The sequence below is a fragment of the Aquarana catesbeiana genome, linkage group LG06, assembly GCF_042186555.1.
Source record: "Aquarana catesbeiana isolate 2022-GZ linkage group LG06, ASM4218655v1, whole genome shotgun sequence".
NCBI lineage: Eukaryota > Metazoa > Chordata > Amphibia > Anura > Ranidae > Aquarana > Aquarana catesbeiana.
Genome location: NC_133329.1, coordinates 371,202,995 through 371,215,963, shown reverse-complemented (window position 1 = coordinate 371,215,963; position 12,969 = coordinate 371,202,995). Strand labels below are relative to the sequence as shown.

Here is a 12,969-nt window from a genome sequence, read left to right as displayed (position 1 = left end):
CTATGGTCATCATAGGAAAGAAACATAGGAAAATAGGAATGAAAAGGCTCACCATATGAATGAAAAGGTTCACCATAGCGTAATACTGACAAACCATTGTTTTATCAAGAGTATAAAATAACACTTACAATATCCAGCTAGTACGAGCACCGTCCCTCGACCAATACACGCGAAGACATCAGCTCCTCCCGATGCGCGTTTTGTCATATAATGAAAACGTCTGGGGGGGGCCCCAGACGACGTCATCATATGACGAAACACGCGTCGGGAGGAGCTGACGTGCTGACGTCTTCGCGTGTATTGGTCGAGGGACAGGTGCTCGTACTAGCCAGCCAGCTGTTATGCTTTTATACTTCCTGGATATTGTAAGTGTTATTTTATACATTTTATAAAACGATGGTTTGTCAGTATTACACTATGGTGAACCTTTTCATTCTGGGGAACATCTAAACGGCATCCATATTTGGCCACCGATTTGTATCCATGATTGGGGTGACTTGTGCTGTATGCTGACCATCTATCCAATGAAGAACCGAGAAGACCGAGCAAAGGAAGAGTGTGATGCGGGACTTTCCAGGGCTCAGGTGAGTAAAACGGGGGGCTGGGGGGCCAGTGATCATAAAATGTTTTTTCACCATAATGCAAAGGATGCATTAAGGTGAAAAAACATGAACCTTTACAACCCCTTTAAACTTTTTGGGAAAAACTACAAACCTTAGCTGAAGAGAAAGTCTGTGGGGCGGCACACCCACATTCATGTCAAATTGGGAGAAGCAGCTGTGTCTGTGCAGCCACTGCATTCCAACTGCCATGAATGAGACTGTCTGGGATGGACGAAACAGCTGCGTACGCTTAAGTACGCCCGTGTGAACAAGGCATTTGGGTTAAATTGCAACAAAAGTAAAAAAACAAAATTTTTATATATGCTTTAAATTACAATTCCCAATAGTTTCATCCTATGTCTTTAAAATCCTGTGTATATTTACCCTAAATCATTCCAGAGATCCCCATCCACGTTCATTTCCTTTATGCCCGTGTCTAAAATTCATTCTGCCCCCCCAATATCTTCCTTTGTATAATTTCAGATGCACTCAGAGCCAAGAGTGTAAATGATGACGAGTAATCAGTCAGAGTAAAAGAACACATTCCTGGCATCCCTTCAGGTGAGCATGTTCCTCCTTGCTGACCACTGGATGGTGCAAACTATAGCTGTGTTGAGCTGATCATTGCTCGATTGTTTCAGAAGCATGTCCGAGGATCTAATCCAGGAACTGATGGATAGATTGCATATCTATAGTTTACACAACCCTTTCTCAACCAAGGTGCCATATGGGTTCATCAGAGTTGCCACATCATCCTGGTTTGGAAATGCTGGGTTAAAAAGTGGAGGCAGGTAAGCACTGAACTGTAAGTTGGCAGAGTGGGAGCTTGATTACGGCAACAGTAATGGACATTTGTGGGGGAGGCTGCTTCCTGAATCCTGGCCTGCTCCACCTCCCAACCTCCACCATGCAATACTGCCTAAACAAGAATTTCATCTGGCACTGCGGGTGCTGAACGTGAACTTGAAAGTGAAAGTTAGCCAAGTGGAGTAGGCATCTGGATCAGCCAGTTACAGTAAATCTGCACTTTTTAAAAGGCTATATGTATGTGGGTGTGATGTGAATGCATGAATGGTTTTCTAATCTAATGGAGCTATTTTTTTAGACTGGGGTGCCTTGAAATTTTGCATACTTTTGAAAGGTGTCATGATTAAAAATAAGGTTGAGAAATACTGATCTACACCATCCAGAGGCCAGCTCCCTCCCTTGAACATGCTTATCTAAACGGTGCTCGGGATGTGTTTTTTCACTTTTGCAATCAGCGGGATGCTGATGTATCATCGCCCCTGCCCTTCTGGCTGTTATGAGGAGTTGTAAATACGAAAAAACAGCAGCTGCAACTACATGGAAGAACAAAGGATAAGCACACATTTTCAAAGTTAGAAAAAATATTTGCACAATACTAATTCAGCATTTTGAGTCAGTGATAAATGTCCTTTATTAATATGTAATGCAATGAATGTGACTTTAGTACTCCTTTAATTTCAGCTTGTAGCAGAAGCTCAGTGGGTAATAATCCTACTAAGACAGCTAAGCAAATGTTTCTTACTGCACAGAGCGTGATCTGTGACTAGTGACAATCCTGAGGTCCAGTCCTTCTATACAGCAAACCTTACAGTGTAGTTTACCTTTAAAGACTCCATAATGGGGTCCTCATCCTCCCCCAGGCGCCAGAGCAGCCTACAATAGCTATTGTTACACCACTGGTGCAATGTGCCTAGTGATGCAACTTTCTCTTGGAGATTCATGGCTGCCATGTTCTTCGTCATATCTTCTAGACTAACATCTTCTTTCTTCGGTCATTGGGCAGCCAATGATAATGTAACTCCCATGCATGTGCGCCGGGGTTACATTGTTACGGCACTCACCTGAATTTTCTTAAAAATTGTTGGCAGACAGGTAAAAATGTTTTTTTTTGTATAAGAAACATACAAAGTCTGATTCAAAGGACTGGGAGGATGTTTGGGACTATCCTATGCAAAGCTCGGTCTCAGCCAGAGACAGGCTAATACAATTTAAGATTCTTCATAGAGTTTATCTAACGCCTCAAAGGTTACATGAAATGTATCCCTCACACTCCTCCTAATGTTGGCGATGTACGGCAGACCCTGCCAACATTCATGCATGTGTTTTGGGATTATTGGGGGAAAACTATTCTGATCAGCGGTTTCCCAATGTATCTGCACAGTTACCACCATTGCTGTACCATTATCTATTGACGTTTGTATTTTAGGTCTCATTCATTTACTGGCCACCTCTAGGGCCATGGGAACGCTGATTGGCCTCTTCTTGTTTTACGCACAGACGTCTATACTTCTTCAATGGAAATCTGCTCAGGCACCTACCTTAGATGGTTGGAAGACTGTTGTCAACAAAATGGTCCCATTGTATAAATTTACTTATGAATCTAGGGGATGTCAAAAAAAAAATCTCTAAGGTATGGGATATTTGGTCGGAATCCAGAGATACTGTCTGGTCGCCTCCATAGGATGCTCTGTCTTTTTGGTTTGCTCCTGTACACTGGGAGACTGTCCTTCGATGTTTACTTAGTACACTCCAGCTACCTTGAATTGATCATCTTAGACCTTGGTTACTAAACACTTGTTTTTTCTATGTTTTCTTTTTTTTTTTTTTGTCAACTTGTTTTTTGTTTCTAAGCCTGCATATGCCCAATAGGCTTTGTTGTGTAACAGTTACCTCATAATCTTAATAAAAAGAATTAAAAAAAAAAAAAGAAACATACAAAGTCGACTCCACCAAATTGTTACCAGCTAGCACATTTCATGGGGGGGGGGACTTCAGTTTTTCTCATTCTTGGGTAACATCCAATGTCACAATCTGGCCCAGCACTTTGCAATGAATATTAAAAATGACGGGAAATGAATTCACGCCATATTACAGGATCCTTTTGCTGACGTGAGCAAGTAGAGTCACACAACAGGTTGGCTTGGGTTCTGCATGTTTTCTTTTGTGAGTAAGCCTACACCTCGGCTCCCTGACACTTAACACATATCACATGTGTACACAGAGCATTGTTCACTTGTCACACAACTATGTGCCGGATGAGGGGGGAGAGCAATCTTATATACTTTGTGAGTGACAGCGCTCTCGGGAAAAAGTAACTGTGAACTGTTTTTCTGCTCTACGTCTGCCCTGAAGCTTTTTGCAAGATCAGTAATTGTGATATACTCAAGGTGAGTATTCCCATCACCAGAGATTGAACAAGGGATGTTTGTTTACTGGTGAGTTTCAGATTGATTTTTGATCACCAATAGCTTCTGCTCACAACCTCTTTTCAGTGTGTATATATATATATATATATATATATACACACATACATACACACACACAGTAAAACCTTGGATTGAGAGTAACTTTGTCTGAGAGTGATATATATATAATTTTTCACTTGATAAACGAGTGATGTCTTGATATACAAATAGCCAGGCCCGGATTTACTCCCTTTGCCGCCCCAAGGCCGGGTCCTTCAATGCCGCCCCCCACACACACACACACCACCATTCTCGTCCTTTATCGATGACTGCTACAATAGATCAATTAAAAACATATCTCCACACATGAGAACACTGAAAACAACTGGCTTTAATTGTACAGACTAAAAATACTTAAGGGTAAGCGCGCGTGGGGTAAGGATTTTTCGCTGGCAATTTTTCAGCGCAATTGCTGGTGTTAGTGCCTCAATCATCCCCGGCACCATGGTTGTTATGGTGTCAGGATGATTGAAACACATTACTTCTATCATTACATTGTAATGTAAAATGAAATAGTTCAACTCACCATAATGCAGAATCATTGGGAGCCCTGAGCGTGTCACCTGCCACCATCGCTTGTCACTTGACACTATGCCTGCCACCAGATGGAGATGTCACTTGCCATGATGCCGTTACATGGGGATGTCACTTGCCACACTGCCACCAGATGGAGATGTCACTTGCCACGCTGCCACCAGATGGAGATGTCACTTGCCACACTGCCTGGCTGCCACCAGATGGGGATGTCACTTGCCACACTGCCTGGCTGCCACCAGATAGAGATGTCACTTGCCACGCTGCCACCAGATGGGGATGTCACTTGCCACACTGCCTGTCTGCCACCAGATGGGGATGTCACTTGCCATGCTGCCACCAGATGGAGATGTCACTTGCCACACTGCCTGGCTGCCACCAGATGGGGATGTCACTTGCCACCAGATGGAGATGTCACTTGCCACACTGCCTGGCTGCCACCAGATGGAGATGTCACTTGCCATGCTGCCACCAGATGGAGATGTCACTTGCCACGCTGCCACCAGATGGAGATGTCACTTGCCACACTGCCTGGCTGCCACCAGATGGGGATGTCACTTGCCATGCTGCCACCAGATGGGGATGTCACTTGCCACACTGCCACCAGATGGGGATGTCACTTGCCACACTGCCACCACATGGGGATGTCACTTGCCACACTGCCTGGCTGCCACCACATGGGGATGTCACTTGCCACGCTGCCACCAGATGGTGATGTCACTTGCCACTCTGCCTGCCACCAGATGGGGATGTCACTTGCCACACTGCCTGGCTGCCACCAGATGGGGATGTCACTTGCCACGCTGCCTGGCTGCCACCAGATGGGGATGTCACTTGCCACGCTGCCACCAGATGGGGATGTCACTTGCCACACTGCCTGGCTGCCACCAGATGGGGATGTCACTTGCCACGCTGCCACCAGATGGGGATGTCACTTGACACGCTGCCGCCAGATGGAGATGTCACTTGCCACGCTGCCACCAGATGGAGATGTCACTTGCTACACTGCCTGGCTGCCACCAGATGGGGATGTCACTTGCCACGCTGCCACCAGATGGAGATGTCACTTGCCACTCTGCCTGCCACCAGATGGAGATGTCACTTGCCACTCTGCCTGCCACCAGATGGAGATGTCACTTGCCACGCTGCCACCAGATGGAGATGTCACTTGCCACGCTGCCACCAGATGGGGATGTCACTTGCCACGCTGCCGCCAGATGGAGATGTCACTTGCCACGCTGCCACCAGATGGAGATGTCACTTGCCACACTGCCTGGCTGCCACCAGATGGGATGTCACTTGCCACGCTGCCACCAGATGGAGATGTCACTTGCCACTCTGCCTGCCACCAGATGGAGATGTCACTTGCCACTCTGCCTGCCACCAGATGGAGATGTCACTTGCCATGCTGCCACCAGATGGGGATGTCACTTGCCACGCTGCCGCCAGATGGAGATGTCACTTGCCACGCTGCCACCAGATGGAGATGTCACTTGCCACACTGCCTGGCTGCCACCAGATGGGGATGTCACTTGCCACGCTGCCACCAGATGGAGATGTCACTTGCCACTCTGCCTGCCACCAGATGGAGATGTCACTTGCCACACTGCCTGGCTGCCACCAGATGGGGATGTCACTTGCCACGCTGCCACCAGATGGAGATGTCACTTGCCACTCTGCCTGCCGCCAGATGGAGATGTCACTTGCCACGCTGCCACCAGATGGAGATGTCACTTGCCACACTGCCTGGCTGCCACCAGATGGGGATGTCACTTGCCACGCTGCCACCAGATGGAGATGTCACTTGCCACTCTGCCTGCCACCAGATGGAGATGTCACTTGCCACTCTGCCTGCCACCAGATGGAGATGTCACTTGCCACGCTGCCACCAGATGGAGATGTCACTTGCCACTCTGCCTGCCACCAGATGGAGATGTCACTTGCCACACTGCCTGGCTGCCACCAGATGGGAATGTCACTTGCCACGCTGCCACCAGATGGAGATGTCACTTGCCACTCTGCCTGCCACCAGATGGAGATGTCACTTGCCACTCTGCCTGCCACCAGATGGAGATGTCACTTGCCACGCTGCCAAAGATGGAGATGTCACTTGCCACACTGCCTGGCTGCCACCAGATGGAGATGTCACTTGCCACGTTGCCACCAGATGGAGATGTCACTTGCCACGCTGCCACCAGATGGGGATGTCACTTGCCACACTGCCACCAGATGGGGATGTCACTTGCCACGCTGCCACCAGATGGGGATGTCACTTGCCACGCTGCCACCAGATGGAGACCTCACTTGCCACACTGCCACCAGATGGGGATGTCACTTGCTACGCTGCCTGTCTGCCACCAGATGAAGGAGGGCGGAACAGCTGGCAATGAGAGATGTCATCTCTCTCCCCCCGCCGCCGCACTGCTGACATTACTTGTTAATCTTTTCAAAAATGGCGCCGGGCGGCGCAATCACGCTACTGCGCATGCGCCGCCCGGCCGAGCGCGTACGAGCTTTCCCGAGCCCAGCCGCTTCAGAACTGCGCATGCGCAGTAGTGGGCGGCTCGCGGCCATCTTTTCTAAGGGCACCGGTGCCCTTAATCAAATTTAACGGGCAGCCTGAAAGGGGGGGCGGCCGCGAAGTCGCCGCAGGAGCGGCGCCGCCCCTGCACCGCTGCCGCCCCGAGGCCTGGCCTCGGTGGCCTTATGGCAAATCCGGCCCTGCAAATAGCATCACGTCACAACAGAGTATAAAAGAGAAGAGAGGCACCTCTAAGTGTAGCAATATGGTTACATTTAATGAAGGTACAACATTTAGCAAGTCACATGGTTGATGATTAAAACAGGCACATGTAAGTATGCAGGCATCCGGGGTAAAGCTGTCCACATAGACCCCCGCACCGCCATCAATGTCATCACTTCCACTCTGCACTCCAAGCCTCACTTTCAGATCGCTCTACTGCAAGGTACTCTTCCTAGTCACGATTGCAGACTGACAGCGGTGAGAGTCGGCGGTGCAGAGGATGGTCTATGTGGACAGCTTTACCCCGGATGCCTGCATACTTAGATGTGCCTGTTTTAATCATCAACCATGTGAGTTGCAAAATGTTGTGCCTTCATTAAATGTAACCATATTGCTACACTTAGAGGCGCCTCTCTTCTCTTTTATACTCTGGAGCTCCTGCTGGATTTTTCTTCTAATCCCCTTGTGGAGGCTACCATTTGTGGATGGACATTTTATGGTTACACAACCTGGTCACATTGCTATAATTTTTTTATATGGACTATAAACTGAAGGACTAAGACACCTTTTACACTGGGGCGCTTTTAATGCGAAAATAGCGCGTGTAACGCGCCTCTCAAGCCTCCCTAGTGTGAAAGCCCGAGTGCTTTCAGCATCTTTGGGGCGGCGCGGCAGCGGTGTAAACGCCGCTCCTAATCAATCAATCAATGTGCAGCGCTGCCAAAGCGTCTGCAAAGCGCTTCGGCAGCGTCACTTTGCGGGAGCTTTTAACCCTTTATTCGGCCAAAAAGGGCCAACAGCAGTAAAGCACCTCTAAAACTAGTGGCACTTTAACACTAATGCTCCCCGCCCCAGTGTAAAAGTGGCCTTATGAATAAAAGGTTGTGGAACAAATCATCTGAGTTTCCATTATTTCTTATGGGGAAATTCGCTTTGATGTACGAGTGCTTTGGATTACAAGCATATTTCTGCTGGAACTAATTATGCTCACAATCTAAGGTTTTAGGTTTTACTATATATATATATATATATATATATATATATATATATATATATATATATATATATATATATATATAGCGGTTAAAATAAGTATTGAGCATGTCCCATTTTTCTAGGTAAATACAGTTGTAAAGGTGCTATTGACATGAAATTGTCACCACATATCGGTACCAGCCCATGCATTCCATACATACAAAGAAGCCAAAACAAATAAGTTCAGAAATTAAGTTATGTGTAATAAAATGTAATGACACATGGAAAAAGTATTTAACACATGAAGAGAGGAGGGTGTAAAAAGACATGGAAAGCCAAGACACCAGCTGAAATCTATCAGTAATTATAAAGTAATCCTGCCCCTTTTCAGTGCAAATTCTGGTTCAGTCTCAACTGATGGCCTATAAAAAGGTGTCTCATTACCAAGGTGTCACACAAGAAACATCTTATGATGGGTAAAAGCAAAGAGCTCTCTCAAGACCTTTGCAACCTTTGAAAAACATACTGATGGCATTGGTTACAGAAGGATTTCTAAACTTCTGAATGTTCCAGTGATCACTGTTGGGGTCATAATCTGGAAGTGGAAAGAACATAATTTCACCATAAACCGGCCACGACCAGGTGCTACTCGCAAGATTTCTGACAGAGGAGTGAAAAGAATTATCAGTGGAGTTGGCCAAGAGCCAAGGACCACTTGCGGAGAGCTTCAGAAAGACCAGGAATTAGCAGGTACAATTGTTTCAAAGAAAACAATAAATAATGCACTCAACCTCCATGGCCTGGGTGTACGCTCACCACGCAAGACTCCATTGCTGAAGAAAAAGCATGTTGAAGCCCGTTTAAAGTTTGCTGCACAACATTTAGATAAGCCTATGAAATACTGGGAGAATATAGTGTTAGATGAGACCAAAATTGAACTCTTTGGATGTCATAATACACACCATCTTTGGAGGTCAAATGGCACTGCACATCACCCCAAACACACCCCCACACCAACAGTGAAGTTTGAAGTTGGGAACATCATAGTGTGGGCCTGTTTTTCAGCATACGGTACTGGCAAAGAAAATCTACAGAAAGAACTAAAGATCAGAGTTCATAGAAGAGGCCCATTGTCAGGGAGATGCTGGCCAGCACATGCGCACAAGGATTTGCGCAATGTGAATGCCTATGCGTATGCGCGCGGGCTGCGAGCACCCCTTTAACATTGGCGCCAAATGGCATATAGAAGGATGACAGTTTTGCTAGGGACTTGCTATCTGATCTGCAGTCTCCCTCTGTATCCTGTATCCGGTGCCTGTCCTTGATCTTGTTGACATGGCTTTCCTGACCATCCTAAATATCTCCAAACCTGACCCTGGCTTGTCCTGACTTCGATTCTGCTACATCTGCTTGATCTTCTGCAGCCAAACCTCTGCCTGAACTTTAACTATTCTTTGCCTGATGTCTTTGATGTATCTGCCTTCCTGTGTATAACCCGGCTTGTCTGACTCGGCAGCAGTCTTCTCAACCCCACCAGCCCTCACTTATCTATATCCACAGTATCAGGCACCTGCATCAACTCTGCATCCGCAGTACACCTGCATCCACAACGTGCCTGCATTTGCAGCCAACCAACATCCACTGCTACTGCTGTTACCTGCTTCTCCTATCTACGTGCTAACGGAGAACACCGCAGGCACTTCTACCTCACCGTGCTCTCATGGCTGCTGTTGTAACCTCAGTGGTCCTTGAACTGGGGCTGTACGAGAGGCCTTCCTCTTGAAGCTATTATTACCAACAAAAGATTTTGTACAAAGTATTAAATAAATTTCAGTTAGCGTGTTCAATGCATTTCCATGTGTCATTCCATTTTGTTACACATAACTTAATTTCTGAACTTATTTGTTTTGGTTTCTTTGTATGTATGGATTGCATGGGTTGTTACCAACATGTGGTGAAAATTCAATAGCACCTTTAGAAATATATTTACCTAGAAAAATTATGACTTGTTCAATACTTATTTTACCCGCTGTATATACAGTATATATACAGTATCTCACAAAAGTGAGTACACCCCACACATTTTTGTAAATATTTTATTCTACCTTTTCATGTGACAACACTGAAGAAATGACACTTTGCTACAATGTAAAGTAGTGAGTGTACAGCTTGTATAACAGTGTAAATGTGCTGTCCCCTCAAAATAACTCAACACACAGTCATTAATATCTAAACCGCTGGCAACAAAAGTGAGTACACCCCTAAGTGAAAATGTCCAAATAAGGCCCAAAGTGTTAATATTTTGTGTGGCCACCATTATTTTCCAGCACTGCCTTAAACCTCTTGGGTATGGCATTCACCAGAGCATCACAGATTGCCACTGGAGCCCTCTTCCACTCCTCCATGACAACATCACAAAGCTGGTGGATGTTAAAGACCTTGCGCTCCTACACTTTCAGTTTGAGGATGCCCTACAGTAGCTCAATAGGGTTTAGGTCTGGAGACATGCTTGGCCAGTCCATCACCTTTAGCCTCAGCTTCTTTAGCAAGGCAGTGGTCATCTTGGAGGTGTGTCTGGGGTTGTTATCATGTTTCCAAAGGGAGGGGATCACACTCTGCTTCAGTATGTCACAGTACATGTTGGCATTCATGGTTCCCTTAATAAACTGTAGCTCCCCAGTGCCGACAGCACTCATACAGCCCCAGACCATGACACTCCCACCACCATGCTTGACTGTAGGCAAGACACACTTCTTACTCCTCACCTGCTTGCCGCCACACACGCTTGACACCATCTGAACCAAATAAGTTTATCTTGGTCACATCAGACCACAGGACCTGGTTCCAGTAATCCATGTCTTTAGTCTGCTTGTCTTCAGCAAATTGTTTGCAGGCTTTCTTGTGCATCATCTTTAGAAGAGGCTTCCTTCTGGGACGAAAGCCATGTAGACCAATTTGATGCAGTGTGTGGCATATAGTCTGAGCACTGACAGGCTGACCCCCCCACCCCTTCAACCTCTGCAGCAATGCTGGCAGCACTCATACGTCGATTTTCCCAAAGACAACCTCTGAATATGACGCTGAGCATGTGCACTCAACTTCCTTGGTCGACCACGGCGAGGCCTGTTCTGTGTGGAACCTGTCCTGTTAAACTGCTGTATGGTCTTGGCCACCATACTGCACCTCAGTTTCAGGGTCTTGGCAATCTTCTAATAGCCTAGGTCATCTTTATGTAGAGCAACAATTCTTTTTTTCAGATTCTCAGTGAGTTCTTTCCCATGAGGTTCCATGTTGAACTTCCAGTCACCAGTATGAGAGAGTGAGAGCGATAACACCAAATTTAACAAACCTGCTCCCCATTCACATCTTAGACCTTGTAACACTAACGAGTCACATGACACCAGGAAGGGAAAATGGCTAATTGGGCCCAATTTGGACATTTCTACTTACTGGTGTATTTTTACCTACTTACCTGAGCCCCCTCTTCATCCAGTGATGTACACGAGAGCCTTGGCTCTCTGGGGACTCGCACATCTGCACAAGGTTTATAATAAATATAAACCTTGTGCCTTTACAACCACTTTAAAGCCCAATTTTTTTTTGCAGTAAGTAGGAGAGAATTAAAGCCACGATTAGATATCAGATATTAACCCAGGATACCCAGGGTGCCGCTGTAGGTGTGTGGGTGAGTGTCCCCCACTCAGCTACCAGTACCACACCAAGCAAGTAGGTGGGTAGACCAAGCTTTGTACCTAACAGCCTGCTGATCGGTCAATTACAGCCAATGATAACAGATGCTAGTGCAAAAGACATTGTGTGCCTCCCCAGACCCAGGTTGCCTGATATAAAGCATGTCTAATTTAGACATGTGCAATTTGTTTTGTTCCAAATTCGTTTAACGAATTTTGACAAATTAGTTGATTCGGAAACATCCGAATTAACGAAAAACCCATTTAACTAATTTTTCCAAATATTCGTAAATTAGGAAAATCGTAAATTCGTAAATTTGAAAATTCGTAAATTCATTAATTTATATATATTAAAATCTGAAAACCCTAAAATCTGAAATAATATTATAGGAATTGGAATTTCCTTTCAAATCTGTCTGTTAATGAATGTAATGAATATAAATGTATCCGAAGTTACCAATTATCTGAAATAACGAATGCCGTATCTAAACGACTGGGACATAATGAATTAATAATAATAAATAACAATAAAAACTTTTGTATTATTTATTATTAATTCATTCTGTTCCATTTGGTTAGATGCGGCATTCGTTGTTTCGTATAACCAAGGCAGTGGTCACTTCCGGGAAGTTTGGCACGGTAGGTTCTCCTTCTTCAGGGGTGGAAATTAGCAAGAGATGTATAACTTTATACTTAATGATACATATATGTCTTGCATATCTTGTACTTATTTCATTCTTTTTTGTATTTTTGTACAGTTTTACGCATTTCCCTGATTCGTATATCCCCCTGATGAAGCTATTAGGCGAAACATGTCGAGTATGAAACCTCTGTTTAAGCTGAACATTTACCATATGACCACCTTCATCATGAAATGCTGATTATTTGTGAACAAATTGGCCCTGTTTTGTTTTAACTTTACCCTCATTAAAATTATATACTTTTTTAAATATATGGTTTCCATTATTATCTGTAAGTCCTTTCCATATTATTATTAGTTAGTTATTCTTTAGAATTCTTTCGAATTTTCGGATTTTCTTTCTTATTTTCGAATTTACGAAATCACGAATTTACGAATTTTCGAATTTACGAATTGTGATCATAACAAATGACCCAAAAAGCAAAAAAAAAAAAAAAAAAAAAAAACGAATGAA

General features: G+C 45.1%; 1 long non-coding RNA gene across 1 annotated transcript; it reads left to right on the top strand.

The window, feature by feature from the left end:
* Positions 1-3,522: 3,522 nt before the first annotated feature.
* Positions 3,523-12,765, top strand: LOC141147804 (uncharacterized). Its single transcript, XR_012245150.1, has 2 exons — positions 3,523-3,796; positions 12,574-12,765. It is a non-coding gene; the product is annotated as an uncharacterized lncRNA (long non-coding RNA).
* The last annotated feature ends 204 nt before the right edge of the window (positions 12,766-12,969 follow it).